Source organism: Oncorhynchus keta, chromosome 32 (genome assembly GCF_023373465.1).
Source record: "Oncorhynchus keta strain PuntledgeMale-10-30-2019 chromosome 32, Oket_V2, whole genome shotgun sequence".
NCBI classification, from domain to species: Eukaryota; Metazoa; Chordata; class Actinopteri; order Salmoniformes; family Salmonidae; genus Oncorhynchus; species Oncorhynchus keta.
The window spans coordinates 32,226,338-32,235,362 of record NC_068452.1 but is presented as its reverse complement, the minus strand read 5'-3'; the positions used below and the strand labels follow the sequence as shown (position 1 = coordinate 32,235,362).

General features: G+C 41.5%; 1 pseudogene; it reads left to right on the top strand.

The window, feature by feature from the left end:
- Nucleotides 1-1,488: 1,488 nt before the first annotated feature.
- LOC118365650 (uncharacterized) lies at nucleotides 1,489-7,188 on the top strand (annotated as a pseudogene).
- Nucleotides 7,189-9,025: the final 1,837 nt, after the last annotated feature.

Here is a 9,025-nt window from a genome sequence, read left to right as displayed (position 1 = left end):
TCAAGGCTCATCCTATATAATTACTGCTGTACACACATTTTATATTCATATACTGTCTAGACACACCATCATATACATAGATATTTATATTCTGGACTCTGACATTGCTCGTTCTGATATTTATAATACCTTTTGGGGGGGGGGTTGTGTGTATTGTTTTGTATTTTTTTTTTATTTTATTTTTTTTACCTTTATTTAACCAGGCAAGTCAGTTAAGAACATATTCTTATTTTCAATGACGGCCTGGGAACAGTGGGTTAACTGCCTGTTCAGGGGCAGAACGACAGATTTGTACCTTGTCAGCTCGGGGGTATTGTTAGGTATTACTGCACTGTTGGCGCTAGAAACAAGCATATAAGCATTTCACTGCACCTGCGACAAGATATGCAAAATATGTGTACCCAACCTATACAATTTGATTTGATTTGATTGAGGTGGGATAAATGGAAAGAAACTATCCAATCAGAAACTCTTTGACCCATTGCTGGCCAATTTGGTTGCAGGTATAATAATAAAAACTTGCAACATGCATAAAAATGAATCCATGAGTGAGTTAATGGTTTAATGGTTATTATCGGCTCAAACAGAGAACAAATTTTGCTTTGACTTACACATAAAACATGAAACAGGAAGCACATTTGAAATATCCTTTGACACTCATCATCAGACTCATTTGATTCTTTCCGGATGATTCTATGCATATTAATGAAGGCCACGTGTTCATCACAAACAAGCACAGAGGTATATGATCACAACACTACAACCTCTAGGATCATATGATTTATGCCAGTCACTCAGGTTGTTGCCATGCCCCCTCTTGTTGCAGGGCAAAGATACTGCAGTAACTTTTAGCATGACAGTCTTATCTCTTTCAAAAACAGACCAAAATCCCACTAATTTACCATGCCTGCAGTTTTATCCTAGCTTTTTTCGTATATCAGATTTTTTGAAACATGGAAAAGCAAAAGCCACCTACAGACCTAGTCCTGCATTTCAACGGACCCTATCACTAAAATGCAGGTATCAGGTCAGTGTGAAAAGTTCTCTGTTTTTCTTACAGGTAAATTCATTCACTTTTCCATTGATTAACTCATTTGAACTGCAAACAGTCCCCATGCAACACCCCCCACTCCCTACCCCTCCCAATTTGCCAGTTACCCACTGATATAAAAGGGTTACACCCAGTATAAAAGGTTTACACCTTGTAAAACAAGTTGTAAATAAGGCACTGTTAGAAAGGGTCTTATTTAGGACTTTTCTAAGATCCCCATTAGCCAATGTCAGTGGTGACAGCTAATCGTACTGAGGTCTGACACATAACGAACAAGACATTACAGACGAAAGACTTCACAATTTACATACATCTAAAACATCAACATGTAGTCCGCACGTGTGTTCATCTATCAGTTACCCATACATGTTAGTACATACACACTAAAGTAGGCCACATGAGTGAGAGGCGTTGTGCCATGAGATGTTGCTTTAATTGTTTTTTTAAAACTCGGTTTGCTGTTCACTTGCTTTACATGGGATATAAACATGACCTTATATGTATTTTACAGGTAACATACAACATATGTCTGAAATGGTTACTACATGTGTCAGATACACTCTGGAGTCGCTAGGATGTTACAGAACATTTCATTTAGTCTCGCCATCCTTCCAAATAAAACTTAAAAATGAGTTTACATGTAAGTAAATAATTCACAATATTGTTCCACGCAACAGATTTGTTTACTAAAGGATTTGCTCTGTGTTGGGCGTTTCTTTCTCGCCATTCAAAGGAGTGGTGGTGACGTATCCAAGCATTCTTCTCATAGCTCAATGTTGAGTTTGGTGAAGTAAGGGAAACGAAACTGAGAAGACAACATTCCGGTGTTCCGGGAGACTGAACAGCATTCACCCTCTTTCAAGGTGAGTGAGCTTTATACATCCATATTTCTTTACACAAATGAACCAGTTGAAACAATAACAAAGCGTTTTAACCGCCCCTGTTTCAGGTTAAAACTGAGGGATGGAATTGGAGATTGTAAAATCACTCTTAAATTCACAGACATACCTATGGATGCAAGGACTGACCATCATTGATATCAAAATTATAGTTTTAACTATGTATTAAAGGTATAGTGTTTGTTTACGTTTACTTTCTTTGTAAACATTAGAGTAAAACAATATTATATTTTGGGTTTTGATGGGGTACAAGAGTTGAACTCAGCTAATGAGGCAGTAAGTTATATTATTCAAGAGATAATGGGTACATAAGGTTATTGTTACTTTATAAATCCACAGTAGAAGTTCTCGGAGCAGGTGCAATTTGCAGTGCAAGAACAAGCAAACGTATAACACCTGGCTTGTCATGCAGAATTCAAATTTGGGCTGTACAACATGCAAAAGTTAGGGTGTTTAGGTCTAGAAACGACTGGAGGGATAATACTAGCTAACAAAAGTGTGGGTGGAATGTACAGTATCATCCTCTGCCTCCGAAGAGAGCCCTCAGAAAAAAGTTTTCTGAACATGCCCGAACCAAGGCGCATTTGTTGGTAGCAAGCCTTGCAGACACGGCTAAAGACGACACCCAGGTTATAGTTAACACTCAAAATGGAAAAAATAGACTATACAGCCAGAGTCTTCCGAACAGCTTTAGAACGAGACTAAACGTCATAGGCACAGGCTCGTTCATGTTTTTGAGCAAGAAATTGACTGCCAGGAGATACATGGACTTGACATGGGGAGAGTCATTGGTAGGAAAACTACGGTAGGAAAACTGTTGTCCTTTACAAACTTGTACTGTGAAATTAATCCGAATATGTATAGGCCTATATATTATCATATGTGTGTTCTGCTGTAGCCTATATTGATTTATTTTATTTGAAGTTATAATATTAGGATATTGTGATATTTGTTCTGCATTACATGCATATGGCGGGTGTTCTGCAGTGACGTCTGAAATTGTTGCTGTACACTGATGTCCAGAAAGTTAGGCTCTCGCGCTCACTCTGTTCGCGGGACCTACCGATGTACAAATTAATCACTGTGTTTGCCCATGTAGCTATGTGATGTATGTGAATCCTGTTTCTAAATGTATATCATAATAGAAATTTAATGGCTGTGATTTTTCTTTTGAATTATCCACAGTTCCATTGGACATGTCTTGGGGACAAGGCAACACTGTTCAGTAACGATATCAACCAAACCAGGAAATGTCCAAACACAGGGAGAGCGTCATGTCACTGTGAGACTATTAACCAGTTAATTGTAACTAAATGTAATCGAAAACGTCAACTTAATCCCCAAATGTAATTATGTATCATGAGGGCCATAAAAAATAACTAATAATGCTGCATTTTCAGGACACAAGCTCAAGTTCACAGTACAAATATTTAATATTTTTATGATGTATTTCCTGTTCAACAAAATCGTATGAATATGGCTTGAAGTTACATATGCTTTCTAAATATAGCATAATCATATTTAAAAATGACTAACTATAAGATTTCACCTTCCTTATAACTGTAAATTACATATTTGTATGTTTAGTGTTAGAGAAAATGCATATTGTTGCAAGGTCTCTCTTGATCAAACTGTCTGCTGTAGCTTGGCTTCCTGAACTTGTTAGGAATTCCCCTTTCATCTCATATCAATCCTGGTCCTCTATGACAAACAGAACGTGTTATTTTTAAGTATTTTTTAATCTATACATTATTTTAGATTTATGGCTATTATTTGATCTCTGAATGTGCTACCATGATGAAACCACTCTCTCTTGCTTCGCTATGACTTAACTATTGCAGGCATGTGCTTTGTCAGTGGCTGTGATGTAGGGTTCAGGGGTTGATGGACAGTCGGAAGAGCAAATTAAATTGTAGGAGGGACATCCTAGCTTCAAGTGGTTTCAGTTCTCATCCTACATGACACAGGCTCAGAAAAAATACTACTGTGTCTGTGGGAACAAGGGTTGTTGCTCAATGCAAGCCATTTCAATATACGGAGTCCACAGATCGATTTATAAGCAAAAATGTCGGTCGGAACCAGTACCAGAACTAGAACCTAAACAGGGGACCTTACATCTAAGAGGTTTAATAACTGGGGCAGAAAGGAGAGTGTTGCTGGGCTACTTTAAATTGACAGCAGAGGGCAATGTTGACAGAGAATCCAAGGTATTCAATAAAGGTAGTTCAATAAAAGGGTAAAGTTGGTGGATAGGCACTCTGTATCTACAATTTTGTAATTTTATATACTGATTATCCTGAATTCAATAGTGAAGCTCCTGACTGAAGCCTACTTTTCTTCCAGATCAGAGTTAACAAGGGAGCTCTTGGGCCAGTACATCTCTGACACCCTCAGCAACATTCACACAGTGAGGGAGTTCTGTGACAGGCATTCCAAATGGGTCGTTCAGAGGGAGACAGAACTGGAAATGATGAGGGACATCAAGCAGAGGGCAGACAGAATTGACCTTAAGTTCGACCATGTCCGCAACTCCGAGACCAAGGCCAAGGCGTTTGGGGAGTTCGTATGGAGCGGTCTGACCCAGGGGACTGCAGACAGTAGGCGTGAGGAGCTGGAGAAGGAGCTGGGAGCTGTACTAAAGGACACTCTGGGAGGCCTGGAGAAGCTGGATTACTTCCTGAATGCCGTGGAGTGTCTGGCGGTCACCTGTCTTTTAGTGTTTGAGGAGAACAGGTTATTCTGTCTGCCTCAGGGGGCGAGCCCTGCCAGTGTTCAGGCTGTCATCACTGCTGCCAGAATATCCTGCCCTCTCCTCATTTACTTTAAGAGGGATGCTAAGGCCTTCTTTATGCCCAGCCTCCTCAATGTAGAGGTGCTGGCCCTCCAGCTGGACAGATACACACAAATCAGCCAGCAGCTCTGTAAGAGGATGGACATAGTGTAAGTGGAGCTACCATCACAATTGCTTCAACATTAACTTATGTAATGTTCTTCATTGCAATTTTTACAAACACTTGATGTCCATTTTTTCCTTCTAGATTACAGATCAGACAACAGTTTGGGAGTAATCTTAAAACACTGTTTTAATATGATAATTTATATTAGCATAGTTGTACTATTTTCCTTCATTTTTATCCTTCTCAGATGTCATTTGACAAGGTTCTTTGGCTTATGTGATTCAAAATCCACATATAAATGTAATGTTGAAATTAATATGCATTGTTACAGTAGCTCCATCAGTCAAATGCTGTTTTGGAAAAAGAAGAATGACATCCCTGTGGTCAACCTTGGTGATGTGAGTGAAAAGTCCATAGAAAAGATGATGGACCATTTGAATCAGCTGAATGATATCAGGTAAGGTTAGTTTGGTTGTTGTCTTTAAAACTGTTGATATTTGTATTTTATTGGTAGACAGTAAATAGATGTTGAATCTGTCTTCCCTCTGTCAGGATGGACCAGCACCTCAGACTAACATTCCTGTTCAAAGAGGCTGCTCAGCGCTTCATTGGCCGGTTCAGCCAGCGCCGACCCAGGATGGAGCAGTTTCTGACCGATCTGGAGGAGAATGCTGTGCAGCTGGACAGGATGAAGCTGGGGGCTAAGATCTCCAGTGTGGCAGGCAGCTCAGTGGGGGCAGCTGGAGGGATCCTATCCATCGTGGGCTTAGCTCTATCCCCTGTTACTGCTGGGGTGTCACTGGCTCTCACCATTACTGGGGTCAGCCTGGGGGTCACCAGTGGGGTCAACAGTTTAGCCACTGGTATCACAGAGATGACGGTCAATAGCATCCATGAGAAGAAAGCCAGTAAAGTCTTCCAGAATTTCATGGAGGACGTGGAGAGTCTCCAGGAGTGTCTGGAGGATGTGGCCACTAATATGGAGCCCATCCTGGGGCAGAGCACGGTGGACGGCGTGCTGGGGGCAGGGAAGGTGATTGCCACAGCCGGGGCCATTGGAAAAGGCATCGACTCCATAGTGGACTGTGCCTCGGCTCTGAGTGTTAAGGCCCTTGCAAAGGAAGATCTGATTGCAAGCGCTGGTAAGTTGGCGCTCCAGGAAGGCAAAGCAGCACGAAACCTACCCAAGCTAGCAGGGGACATCCCAGACATTGGACAGGTGGCCAAAGGCACCCCACTAGCCCTCTCCAGCTCGGCGCGGGCTGGTTTTATCACTCTCAACACCCTCTTCATTGGCCTGGATGTTTTCTTCATCTGTAAAGACAGTGTGTGCCTGGCCAAAGGCAGCAAGAGTGAGTTCTCCCAGCTCATCCGTGCCAGAGCGGCATTGTGGCGCACAGAGCTAGGCTCCTGGCAGAGGATCTACGACTCGCTGTGTAGAGGAATTTGGAAGTTCAGGAAGTGCCAGAGAATCCTGGCGCAGCCTTTTTACCCTCCTGGAGGGGAATCTGAAAGAGAAAAAATCAATGTAGGACAACATCAATGACCAGTTTGAAGTTAGGGGCTGTCAAACATACTGTACAGTTGCACATACTGTACATTTCCTATCTGACAGTCATTTTGATTATGCATTTTACTTGATTCTCCGTTATTTTGCGGACGACACAGTGGTAGGCTTGATTACCAACAACGACGAGACGGCCTACAGGGAGGAGGTGAGGGCCTCTCGGAGTGTGGTGTCAGGAAAATAACCTCACAACTCAACGTCAACAAAACTAAGGAGATGATTGTGGACTTCAGGAAACAGCAGAGGGAACACCCCCCTATCCACATCGATGGAACAGTAGTGGAGAGGGTAGTAAGTTTTAAGTTCCTCTGCGTACACATCACAGACAAACTGAATTGGACCACCCACACAGACAGCATCGTGAAGAAGGCGCAGCAGCGCCTCTTCAACCTCAGGAGGCTGAAGAAATTCGGCTTGTCACCAAAAGCACTCACAAACTTCTACAGATGCACAATCGAGAACATCCTGTTGGGCTGTATCACCGCCTGGTACGGCAACTGCTCCGCCCACAACCGTAAGGCTCTCCAGAGGGTAGTGAGGTCTGCACAACGCATCACCAGGGGCAAACAACCTGCCCTCCAGGACACCTACACCACCCGATGTCACAGGAAGGCCATAAAGATCATCAAGGACAACAACCACCCGAGCCACTGCCTGTTCACCCCGCTATCATCCAGAAGGCGAGGTCAGTACAGGTAATTTTACACGCCCAATTTTTCAGTTTTTGATTTGTTAAAAAAAATTGAAATATCCAATAAATGTCATTCAACTTCATGATTGTGTCCCACTTGTTGTTGATTCTTCACAAAAAAATACAGTTTTATATCTTTATGTTTGAAGCCTGAAATGTGGCAAAAGGTCGCAAAGTTCAAGGGGGCCGAATAATTTCGCAAGGCACTGTATGTATATACTGTACTCAATACCATCTACTGTATCTTGCCTATGCCACTCTGTACCTTGCCTATGCCGCTCTGTACCATCACTCATTCATATATCTCTATGTACATATTCTTTATCCCCTTACACTTGTGTCTATAAGGTAGTAGTTTTGGAATTGTTAGCTAGATTACTTGTTGGTTATTACTGCTTTGTCGGAACTCGAAGCACAAGCATTTCGCTACACTCGCATTAACATCTGCTGACCATGTGTATGTGACAAATAAAATTAGATTTTATTAAATGTAATAATGTTTCTATGATTATGCTGCTGACATGTACATGCACAGAAGACTTCTCTTCCTCCCACGACCATGTCTTGCCTGTTAGCAAGACATGGTCATGCAATTTATTCTGATGTTGACTTGTGTGAAAAGATTTCTATGAGACTTTATGAAATGGAAAGGGACTGATTATGTCTGGTCTTATTTGTGTCAATAATAATAGGCCTAGATTCTGGTGTTCTGAAATACCTTTGTAAAACAATTATTTAAATCCTTTTTTAATTGGTCTTTTCTCATTTTCATCATAACATTTTAATACGGGGCGTCAGAGTGAAGCAGTCTGTAGTCATGTGTACAGCAAGACAAGGGCATTATGTTGTACAACAGAACACAATAAGAACACTCCATATGTTTCACCTGATATGTTCTGCTTCCACACAACTTATTGTAATGGTGATTATAAATAATCCTAAAACATGAGTTCCCTACCTGTAATCCTATATGTACAGAAAGTGTTAAATCCCTTGTCCATGTCATTCATCTCTGGACTTTGTCCTGGAAAAGGAATTACTTTTCAAAATGTTGCATACAAGGAAACAAAAGCAGGAGGACACACATAGGACAGCCTGAGAAGCAATAGATTTTTACAGCCAGTGTTTTGCCCCAGTGTAGCCTTGGCAACAGTCAAGCGTGGTAATCAATGGCAGCTATATATACACACACACACACACACACTGTACCTTGTGATAATCAGAGCTATTTTCAGAAGTAGTAGGGATTGCGGCTATAATGATTATTTTCACATTAATAACAGAAAATCATGCAAATTGATCATACATTATTAAAAACAAATAATGTGAATACTGTGTTGTATTCATGCAGATAAGTTCTATCAAACAGTAACGAGCCAGTAATGATACATTTCCATCCAGTTCAGTTCATAGATACCTAAAACTGATTATACAGTATTTGTCCATGGACATCGGGACCGGCCCCTATCCTTTTGGGGGCCTTAAGATTGTTGGGCCCCACCCCCCACCCAAAACATTTTAGTGGTCCCCCTCTTGCGGCTGAGGGAAAAAGTAAATTAATTATTGAATTTTTAAATGCAAGCTTTATGCAATTCTAAACATTTTGCCATGGGGCGAAGAGAAGTTTAGCAGTTTCAACTGTTCTGCCTGCGGCTATGTAATCCTGACCTGTTCACCGGACGTGCTACCTGTCCCAGACCTATTATTTGACCATGCTGGTCATTTATGAACATTTTGGCCATGTTCTGTTATAATCTGCACCTGGCACAGCCTGAAGAGGACTGGCCACCCCTCATAGCCTGGTTCCTCTAGGTTTTGGCCTTTCTTGGGAGTTTTTGCTTGCCGTTTGGGGTTTTAGGCTAGGTTTCTGTACAGCACTTTGAGATATTAGCTGATGTACGAAGGGCTATATAATTAAAT